The following is a 12039-nucleotide window of genomic DNA, read 5'->3' on the forward strand; positions in this document are numbered from 1 at the left end:
CTTGAGTATAAGTGTATGGATCTCTCTGAAATTTTAGCACAAGGTTCCATACTAATAAAGGATGGTTGGGATTGTTTTTGGGGGTTATTGTCCACTCTGTTTTGTAATTAGAGGCCAAAAAAGGTCAGTTTTACTGGTTCATAGAAAATAAATTGGTTCGCAGACAATAACTTTATCATAAGTGTATGGATCTCTCTGAAATTTTTGCACAAGGTTCCATACAACTAAAGGATGGTTGGGATTGTTTGAGGGGGGGGGGATGGTATTGTCTTAGTGGTTTTGATATTAGGGGCCAAAAAAGGTCAGTTTTACTGGTTCATAGAAAATAAATTGGTTTGCAGACAATAATAACTTTAGTATAAGTGTATGGATCTGTATGAAATTTGATTTTTTGGGGGGTCATGGCCTAAACCCTTTTAATAACCAGGGGTTGAAAAGGGGTCAAAAACAACTATTTTTCTGGTTCGCAGGCAATAACTTGGTATAAGTGTATGGATCTCTATTAAATTTTAGCACAAGGTTCCATACCACAATAGGAAGGTTGGGCTTTATTTGGGGGTTATTATAGTAGCTGTTTAGGAATTAGGGGCAAAAAAGGGGCTAACAAAAACAATTATTTTTTTGGTTCACAGACAGCAACTTGAGTAAAAGTACATGGATCTCTATTAAATTTTAGCACAAGGTTCCATTCTACAATAGGAAGGTTGGAATTTATTTTTGGGGTTGTTGTCATAGCTGTTTAGTAAAAAGGGGTCAAAGACAAACATTTTTCATGTTTCAGGACAATAATTTGTGTATAAGAGTATGGATCTCTATGAAATTTTACCACAAATTTCATACTTCAAAAGGAAAGTTGGGAATGATTTTGGGGGTCATGGTCCATACTGTTAAATAATTAGAGATAAAAAAACTATGATTTTCTGGTTTCTGGACACTAATTTGAGTACAAGTCTATTTATTGCTATTTAATTGTGCCACAAGGTGTTATACCGTGAAATAAAGTTTGGGATTGATTTTAGGGGTTATGACCGTAACGGTTTAGTTAAAAGGGGCCAAAAATAATTCTTTTGTAATAATTTGTATACATTGCTTATTTCTTGAGCAATTTCAATGGGGTTTAATATGCTGAATCTAAGTGTGTATTTAGATTTTTGATTTTGGGCACAGTATTCAAGTTGCTCCAAATTGCTGAATCTAATTTGGTATTTAGAATTTGGATTTTGGGCCCTGTTTTTAAACGCCTGTCAAAGTTTTGATGGGACGTATTATGGTATACAAATGACCGGCGTCCGTCTGTCTGTCAGTCTGTCTGTCTATCTGTCTGTCCAGCGTCCACATGTCGCACCGTAACTTGAGAACAACTTATCCAAATTTCATGAAACTTAACATAGTTGTTTCTTATGATTCTCAAATGATCTGTATACTTTTTGGTGAAAATAAGATTAAAACTTTCTGAGTTACGGGACTTTGTAACTAAAACGAACAGGGGGTGTTTTTTTCACATGTCGCGCCGTATCTCAAAAACGATTTATGATTATTGCTTAAAACTTTACACACTTCTTAGTTATATTAATCTAAAGATCTGTATACTTTTTGGTGATGATTCAAAATTTATTTTAGAGTTATTGAGTTTTTTGTAAAAAAAGGGGGGGTTTTCACATGTCGTGCCGTATCTCAAAAACGATTTATGATTATTGCTTAAAACCTTACACACTTCTTAATTATATTAATCTAAAGATCTGTATACTTTTTGGTGATGATTTAAAATTTTATTTTAGAGTTATTGATTTTTTTATAAAAAAAGGGGGGTTTTCACATGTTGCGCCGTATCTCAGAAACGATTTATGATTATTGCAAAAAACCTCACACACAAGACGATGGGCGTATCATGCGCTCATGGCACAGCTGTTTATTGAATTGATCCATATTAAGGTCCAAAGTGTCCAAAATTCAACTTTGTTTGATTTAAAAAAAAATTTAATTATTGGTGTTCTTTGATATGCCCAATCCAACAGTGTTTTTTTTTATTTTGGATGTTGGGACCGGTTTTCAACGTTGGTCTAAATTGGGGTTCAAAATTAAACTTTGTTTGATTTCATAAAAAATTTAATTATTGGTGTTTTTTGATGTGCCCAATCTAATAGTGTTTTAGATTTTTGATTTTGGGCCTGTTTTTCAAACTGGTCCACATTAAGGTCCAAAGTATCCAGAGTGTGTGTGGGGGGAGGGGGGCGTAGAGGGCATACGCCCCCTTTTACTGGCACTTTTTAAAATTTTTTTATCTTTTTTTTTTTATGCCCCGGCCGTAGCTGAGGGGTATTAAGTTTTACCCTTGTCTGTTTGTACGTCCGTATGTCCCAAAGTTGGTTTCCGTTCACTAACTTGAGATTGCCTCAACCAAATGTTATGAAACTTATACACAATGCTTATTACCACAAAATACAGATCAAGTATGAATTTTGGTGGTGTCACTTTAACCGTTCTAGAGTAATGCACCTTTACAAATGGAAAAACTGCTGATTTTTTTGTTTCTGTTCTCTAACTTAAGTTAGCCTCAACCAAATGTTATTAAACTTATACACAATGCTCATAACCACAAAATATAGATCAAGTTTTAATTTTGGGGTTGTCACTTTTATTTTTTGATAAGGTGAACTCCTTTAAAAACTAAGATTGTATTGTCTATTAATAAACATATATTTAGATTTCTGATTTTGGGCCCAGTTTTCAAGTTGGTCCAAATCCGGGTCCAAAATTAAACGGTGTTTGATTTCAACATAAATTGAATATATATAGGGTTCTTTGAAATGCTGAATCTAAACCTGTATTTATTTTTATTATTTGTTAGATAATACCACATGGAGGTCCAAAAGGTCCTAAATTAAACTTTTGTTTAATCAACAATTGAATTCTAGGGTTCTTTGATAAGCTGATTCTAACAATGTTTGAGTGTTAAATCATATCTAATTTTAGAGAACTTAGTCATCACTGGTTGTTGTTATTATATTATTGATTATGATTTGAAAATTTACATCATATCTAATTTTATAGAACTTGGTCATCACTGGTTTATTGATTATAATCATATCTATTTATCCAGTTTGAGTTATTTCCCTTTGCACAGAAAATATATGGATAAAATTAAATTGTGTTTCATTTCAATTGAAATTAAATATATATAGGGTTCTTTCAAATGCTGAATCTAAACCTGTATTTAAAAATTAGATATTTGGGCCCAGTTTTCAAGTTGGTCCAAATCAGGGTCCAAAATTAAACTTAGTTTGATTCACAAAAATTGAATTTATCTGGTTCCTTGAAATGCTGAATCTAACCATGTATTGCGAGATTTTGGATTGTGGGCTCTTTTATCAAATTGGTCCACATTGTGTTCCAAAGGGTCCTTAATTGAACTTTTGTTTGATTTCATCAAAAATTGAATTCTGGGGTTCTTTGATTTTTAGCTCACCTGACCCAAAGGGTCAAGTGAGCTTTTCTCATCACTTGGCGTCCGTCGTCCATCGTCCGTCGTCCGTAAACTTTTACAAAAATCTTCTTCTCTGAAACCACTGGGCCAAATGCACCCAAACTTAAACACAATCATCATTCAAGTATCTAGTTTAAAATAATGTGTCCGATGACCCCGCCAACCAACCAAGATGGCCGCCATGGCTAAAAATAGAACATAGGGGTAAAATGTAGATTTTGGCTTATATCTCTGAAACCAAAGCATTTAGAGTAAATCTGATAGAGGGTAAAACTTATTATCAGGTCAAGATCTATCTGCCCTGAAATTTTCAGACAAATCTGACAACCTGTTGTTGGGTTGCTGCCCCTGAATTGGTAATTTTAAGGAAATTTTGCAGTTTTTGTCGAGCCTGCGACTTTTGTCGCAGAAAGCTTGACATAGGGATAGTGATCTGGCGGCGGCTACGGCGGTGGCGGCGTTAGCTAACTTCTTAAAAGCTTTATATTTTAGAAGGTGGAAGGTCTGGATGCTTCATACTTTGTATATGAATGCCTCATGTTACGAAGTTTCCGTCAGTCACATGTCCAATGTCCTTGACCTCATTTTCATGGTTCAGTGACTACTTAAAAAAAAAGTTAAGATTTTTTGTAATGTTAGATTCTCTCTTATTATAAGTAATAGGATAACTATATTTGGTATGTGCGTACCTTGCAAGGTCCTCATGCCCGTCAGACAGTTTTCACTTGACCTCGACCTCATTTCATGGATCAGTGAACAAGGTTAAGTTTTGGTGGTCAAGTCCATATCTCAGATACTATAAGCAATAGGTCTAGTATATTCGGTTTATGGAAGGACTGTAAGGTGTACTTGTCCAACTGGCAGGTGTCATCTGACCTTGACCTCATTTTCATGGTTCAGTGGTTATAGTTAAGTTTTTGTGTTTTGGTCTGTTTTTCTTATACTGCATGCCATAGGTCTACTATATTTGGTGTATGGAATGATTGTAAGGTGTACATGTCCAGCGGCCAGGTGTCATCTGACCTTGACCTCATTTTCATGGTTCAGTGGTCAAAGTTAAGTTTTTTGAGTTTTGGTCTTTTTTTCTAATACTATATGCAAAAGTTCAACTGTATTTGGTGTATGGAAATATTTTATGAACTATTTGGCAGTAACGCAGGTTTTATTTGACCTTTACCTCATTTTCAAGGTTCATTGCTCAGTGTTAAGTTTTTGTGTTTTGGTCTGTTTTTCTTAAACTATAAGCAATAGGTCAACTGTATTTGTTGTATGGAAGAATTGTTAGCTGTACATGCCTGCCTAGCATGGTTCATCTGACCTTGACCTCATTTTCATGGTTCATTGGTCAATGTTTAGTTTACTTGGTTAATGTTAAGTTTATGTGACAGTTGTAATAAAGCTTTATATTTAGGACTATCAACATAATATCAATGATTAGTAAAGAAGGCGAGACATTTCAGCGTGTGCACTCTTGTTGGTTATTATCTTGAATATTATTATAGATAGAGATAAACTGTAAACAGCAATAATGTTCAGCAAAGTAAGATCTACAAATAAGTAGTCATGACCAAAATTGTCAGTCGACCCCTTTAGGAGTTATTGCCCTTAATAGTCAATTTTTGACAATTTTTCGTAAATTTTTGTTATCTTTTACAAAAATCTTCTTCTCTGAAACTACTGATACAAATTTAACCATACTTGGCCATAATCATTATTAGGGTATTTAGTTTAAAAAATTTGTCCGATGACCCCGCCTTCCAACCATCATGGCCAACTTAGTTAAAAATAGAACATAGGGGTAAAATGCAGTTTTTGGTTTATATCTCTGAAACTAAAGCATTTAGAGCAAATCTGACAGGTAGCAAAAATGTTCATCAGATTTAGATTTATCTGCCCTGAAATTTTCAGACAAATCCGATGACCCGTTGTTGGGTTGCTGCCCCTGAATTAGTAATTTTACAAAAATTTTGCAGTTTTTTGTAATTATCTTAGATATCATTATAATATCTAATATCTAATACTATTAATTATGATTTTAACCTTATTTTACATGATTTCCAAAGCATCAGTAAATACAGGTGAGCGACACAGGCTCTTGAGAGCCTCTAGTTTTTTTTTACATTTTTTAAAATTTTTTAAAGACACTGTTAAAATGATGAATGATATTTTCGAAATTGTTTTTTTTTTCTCAGTTTTTTATACGACTGCAAAAAATTTTTGTAGTCGTATATTGGTATGACGCTGGCGTCGTCGTCGTCAGAAGACACATTGGTTTTCGCACAATAACTTTAGTTTAAGTGAATGGATCTCTATGAAATTTTACCATAAGGTTCAATACATGTACCACAAAAGGAAGGTGGGGATTGATTTTGGGGGTTATGGTACCAACAGTTAAGGAATAAGGGGCCAAAAATAAGCATTTTTGTAACTTCCAGACAATAACTTGTGTGTAAGTGTATGGATATCTCTGACATTGTACCACAAGGTTCCATATCACAAAGGGAATGCTGGGATTGATTTTGGGGGTAATTGCCTCAAAATGTTGGGAATTAGGGGCCAAAAAGGGACAAAAAACAAGCCTTTTTCTAGTTTCATGACAATAACTTGTGTGTAAGTGTATGGATCTTTATGAAATTGTACTACAAGGTTCCATATCACAAAGGAAAAGCTGGGTTTGAGTTTGGGGGTAATTGCCCTAAACGTTTAGGAATTTGGGGCCAAAAAGGGGCCAAAAAACGACATTTTTACAGTTTCCAGACAATAACTTGTGTTCAAGTGTATGGATCTCTCTGAATTTGTACTGCAAGGTACCATACCATAAAGGGAAGGCTGGGATTGAGTTTGGGGGTGATGAATCATAAGGGGGTTCAAAACATTGGTGGGGGGGGGAGATTTTTTTTCCTTTTTTTTTTCTTTAAAATTTTCCATTTTAAGTTGGTTATTTTTTATTTATATATAAAAACAAATAATAATGATATGCTTGATTTCATCAAAAATTGAAATATTGGGGTTCTTTGATATGCTGAATTTAACCGTGTATTTAGATTCTTAATGTTTGATCCCGTTTTCAAATTGGTCTACATTAAGGTCCAAAGGGTCCAAAATTAAACTTAGTTTGATTTTAACAAAAATTGAATTCCTTGGGTTCTTTGAAATGCTGAATCTAACCATGTATGTATTTAGATTTTGGATATTGGACCATAATAGGTAAATTAAAAAAATTTAAGTTCTTAGACCACATTCATTCTGTGTCAGAAACCTATGCTGTGTCAAATATTTAATCACAATTGTTTTAAGAACTTCATGGTAGGTTTGTTTATTATGCTGTATAAATTATATATATTTATATATATATACAAACAAGTTTAAATTGAAAACAACGTTCAAACCTATGATTGCGTTGGATAAAAACCGTGATTTTTATATAATGTGGACGTTTCCATTACTGTAGAGGACGAAGCAACAGTTCAATTAAATCAACAGTTTACTGACATTCAATCGGTACTGTGATCCCTAGGCAATAAAATGGAAAATACTAATAGTGGAAGTTCCATGACATTCTGCCCGGGTCCTCCACCAGATATTGCGTGGCACCTTTTGATTATAAGCAAACCCCTTTAAAAACTTAGCTAATATTGTCCATCAACAAATAAATAAATTAAATTCTTGGTGTAGTAAGATATTATGGTCCATTAATAAATAAATAAATTAAATTCTTGGTGTACTTGGATATGCTGAATCTAACCATTACTTGCCCCAACTGTTCAGGGTTCGACCTCTGCGATCGTATCCAGCTGTGTCTAGCGGAGCATTTTATTTAAAGCGTTATGCCCCTTCGAAATATTAATTAAATGAAAAATTGCTTTGCATTTACTCTCAAACCTTCATTTCTCTCATAGAAAATGTGCAATGCGGGGCACATTGGAGCTCTGTTCTTTTATTTTTGTTTTTGTTTGAAACTTTAATGTTCTGTTGCGATTTTCGCAATTATAAAGGTATTACAAAAATTTATCAGTTTTGCTTGTGGCTATGGACCTCAAGTTTGACACTAAACCTTTGTATTATTTTTACTGAATCTCAAATGTTTGTCCAATTTTTTTTTATAAGTTTCTTAGTATTACAAGAACAAGTAACTTTGGCTTATAGAATGATTGAATAAACATGCATGCCTCTAAGGAGTCACCTGACCTTGATCTAATTTGCTTAGTTTAAAGATTCACATTATATATAATGTTTCTAGATAATCAAAGCTTCTGTAGTTTATATAGTCGATTGTCAGTTTTCCTACCGAAGGTCGGTGGTTCTCTCTGGGCACCCTGGCTTCCTCCGCCAATAAAAACTGACCGCCACGAAATAGCACAATCATGAGTGTTGAAAGTGGTGTTACACACCAACCAATCAATCAATCAATTATCTCATTGTTTGTATTGTATTATGAAAATTATTGATTTTGTAATGTTTTTGCCCTTTGGGGCCCATAATTGGAAATAAAATATTCTTCTTCTTCTTTTCTTCTATAGTTACAAAGTATTATTGAAATGGCACAAACTAGAGGGATGGGATAGAAAAAAATAAGTGGCATAGGTTTTCTTTCATTGAAAATTAAGGAAAACAATAAATACAGTGTGTTTTCCAAAAAAAAACATTTTTGTTCGTCCTGTATGTTTTTGAAAAAAAAATAGTTTCTTTTTTGTTTGTCAGAAAATATTGTTTGTCCCAAGAAAAAAAAAACATTCCCCCACATAAGATAAATGGCCAGTGCCTTTCCATCAGCACTTGAGGAAAGAACGAGGTCACCAAAGGAGTGGCAAAAATAAATTTTACTACATGAAAACAAGACTGTATCAGAAAAGCTCTTAGCATAGGGAAAGAAAAGAAAAAAATGAAGACGCTATTCCTTCTTTTAAACATATTTACTTTGCTTGTGGCATAAGCTTTGAAGGCTGGATGTGAAATACCTAAAAATGCAGAGTGGGAGCTTTTCTTATCACTCTGCACATCATGAACTTTTTCAAAACAAAAACCTTCTATATGAGCAATGCACATCACTTGGTGCCTGTCCGTTGTCATAATCTTTTATCAAAAATCTTATTCTCTGAAAATTCTTAGCCAAACGTTACCAAACTTCACCTGATTATTCCTAAGGGAATCTAGTCCTGGGATTTAATCAATCAACAAACATGGCTATTGTTGCTAAAAATAGAACATAATGCATAATTTATATCTCTAAAACTAAAGCAGATGGAGCAAAACTGACAATTTAAAAAAGTTTTTTGGTTATTATCTTGAAAACTATAGATAAAAAGAAATTTTAAACAGTTAAAATGACCAGAACAATATGATCTACAAATAAACCTTTGCAGAAATCGTCAATAGCCCCTGTGCCCCTGTATTGGACTTGTTGCCTTTGAAAGATGATTTTTACACTTATTTGGCATTTTTTGCGGACACTATAAAAGTGAGAATCTTTTAGTATTAACTATCTTGAGCAAAATTAGATCCACAAATAAGTCAATATGGACGAAATCGAAATTATATGTAGTAGCGCCTTTGAAAGACGTTTTTTTTGCAGAATCTATAATAGATTGAAAGAAATTTTAAAAAGCAAAAACGTCAGTTAGCAAAATAAGATCTACAAGTAAGGCGACGTGGGCGAAATCGCCAACTGAACCCATATAGGAGTTATTATCTTTGAAAGATGATGTTTATCCATGTTTACATAAACCTTGATAGCGAGAGAAGCTGTAAATAGCAAAAATGTTCAGCAAATTAAGTCAAACACGGACAAAATCGTCAATTGTCCCCTAATAGGAATTGTTGTCATTGAAAGATATTTTTATCCATTCTTGCATATTTTGCAGAAACCAGAATAGATAAAGAGAAAGTGTAATTGACAAAGTAAGCCAACAGACTTCTTATAGGAGTTATTGCCCCTGAATGATCATTTCCCCCATGTTATGAATTTTAGCAGATACCATAGATAGAGAGCAAGAATATAAGCAAAATGTTCAGCACAAGTTTTACACATGGTTGAAATCGTCAATTGACTCCTAATTGCCCTTGAAATATGATTTTTACCACTTTTGCTTATGTTGCAGAAATTATAGTACACAGAAAGGAAAAATTAGAAGCAAAATTGTTCAGTACAATAAGATTTACAAATAAAATAATATGCCAGACAATGACCACCAACTCATAATAGGAGTTATTTCCCCCTAGTGATGATTTAACCTTTTTTTTTGCATTATTGTCAATAGTAGAGTGGATAGAGAGAAACTATAAAAAGCAAAGCTTATCATCAAAATAAGATCTACAAGTATTTGTTGCCCTTCAATGCGATTTTTTGTTACGGTATCACATAATTGTGTCCTCGTCCAGAATATGCGTGAAATATTAAACACTGGACGTAAGATTAACAACAATCTGTCATGTAATATGTGAAATCATTGGTACCAGTTGATTGACAATATTTTCGCAAGCGGGGGACTAAGCACTTAGACCGTTCAGAAATTTTAAAATATGTAAAGAAAAATGCCCTCTAGAACCAAATTAATAAAATTTAGGCTTTCGGTGAGTTACTCACCGACTTTTGTTACATAAAGGAAGTATTTTGTAAAGAATTTCTCGTTTCAAAGACAAAGTTTTTTATAAGTACATCTTATATGGAATAGTAACTGCACTTATAATTATATATTAAGTCCTAGGTTGAAACATGTGGTCGAGAACTTGCGATTTGCGATCATATTTTAGCAAATGGGAAAAATAAACAATTGACACGCACCTTATTTATATTTTTCTAACGGGTGGTTAAAATTGAATGTTTTACCAATCGATACGATCTTTTAAATACAAAACTAATCAAACGTTCAGTGTTCTCATTTATCAAATGTAGTCCAAACAAATAATTAAAATGTTTATCGAACTCTTTAGCAATTAGTCAACAAGCTACTTTAATTTCAATGCAATATTCTTCCAGGCACTTTTCTGGAAAATCTCCAGAGACAGTAATTTTATACTAGCACTCATTTTAAAAAAAGAAATTAGAAGAACTAGCCATGGCAGGTTTCGCTGATAAAAAAGCAAGTCTGTGTATTTAATATATTTGCATGTCTACACAGATATTTAAATCTCATATTTCCTTCAACAAAATTTAATCAATAATAACAATATGTCGTCTGCGTAATCAGTAGCAAGAAATGGAAATTCAGGCGGCACTGATTTGTGAAATATGTGAAAATGATCGTAAACTGAAATGGAAGTGCATTGAGTGTGGACGCTTCATGTGTCAAAGATGCCGAGATGTAGTCCATCCAAAATGGCCATCAGCTCAGGATCATACCGTTGTAGATATTAAGGATGTTGGCCGAAAACCAAAATCGACTGGGACTGAACCGCATAAACTGGACTTAAACAAGCTTAAATGTAGTAAACATTCTGGACAAAATTCCTGTCTTTTTTGCAATTCTTGTGATAAGCTTGTGTGCGCAACTTGTGTTGCTAAAACCCACAAGAAACACGACTTGTTAGAAATTAGCGAAGGATATAAAAATCGCATTGAAAGCATTCAAAATGAACAGAAAACAATCGAAAAGAAAATCAAAATCCTACATACAACGACGAAAAAGCTAGACGAAAGGAAGACATATGAGCACTCTACCTACGAGAAGGTTAAACAAGACGTTTTAAACTTTGACAGAGTATTAGTTGAACAGGTCAAACAACGAACAAATCAAATTGTAGCTGAACTTGATCAGAGTCTCAGAACTTTTACAGAACTAGTTGCCAAGGAAGAAAGGGAGGCGAAGAGAAAAGAAAGGACGTTAAAAGAAAAACGGGATGAACTAGTGCGTTTAACGGAAACACGTAATGCTCAGGAGGTGTTCTCTTTCTCAGATGCATTCGAGCCATACGTTGAAGTCAATGTGAAGACTTCATTTCAACATGTGCTAAAGTTCTGTCCGGGAGACTTATCTAACACTGTTCATGCGCATGGTAGGCTGGAAAGTAGTCTTTCACAAGACATAAAATTACAGGTCGTCACTCAATTTACAATTGACACTGAAGCTGTCAATGATCTTGTTTCTTGTCCTGACGGATCATTCTGGGTTTATAACGATGATTCAAGACAAGTACAAAAGGCAATCCCTGACGGTAATACTCTCAAAGTCATGTCGAAGGTAAAACTCGACATGATAGATATGTCTTCTTTTTCGAATGGGGAAATTCTTGCTTCAATTCTTGGCTCGTCAAACCTCGTGTACATACAGCCTGATAAACAAAAAGTACAGAATTCAAACTTCAGTGTCTCCCCATTAGCTACACTTGCCGTTCACGTAACTCGTGACGAAAAGGTTATAGTAGGGGCAGCCGAGAAAGGTGATTGGTTTCCAATTCAAGGACCAAGGCAACTTATCGTAATGGACCAAACAGGGCGTTGGAGAAAACTATTTGAAGTTGACAGCAAAAACAAACCGTTATTTAATGTACCTGTCCGTGTAACTACCAGTAGTGACAGTAATATTGCTGTTATAGACGTTATCTCTGAAGATTTAGTG

General features: G+C 34.0%; 1 long non-coding RNA gene across 1 annotated transcript in view; it reads left to right on the forward strand.

The window, feature by feature from the left end:
* LOC127728549 (uncharacterized) overlaps positions 1–7877 on the forward strand; it is a 113554-nt gene extending 105677 nt beyond the window's left edge. The window contains exon 3 of the long non-coding RNA XR_007994160.1: positions 6692–7877. This is a non-coding gene — a long non-coding RNA (uncharacterized LOC127728549). The remainder of the gene's footprint in view (positions 1–6691) is intronic.
* Positions 7878–12039: the final 4162 nt, after the last annotated feature.

The sequence above is a fragment of the Mytilus californianus genome, unplaced genomic scaffold (assembly GCF_021869535.1).
Source record: "Mytilus californianus isolate M0D057914Y unplaced genomic scaffold, xbMytCali1.0.p SCAF_2, whole genome shotgun sequence".
Taxonomy (NCBI): domain Eukaryota; kingdom Metazoa; phylum Mollusca; class Bivalvia; order Mytilida; family Mytilidae; genus Mytilus; species Mytilus californianus.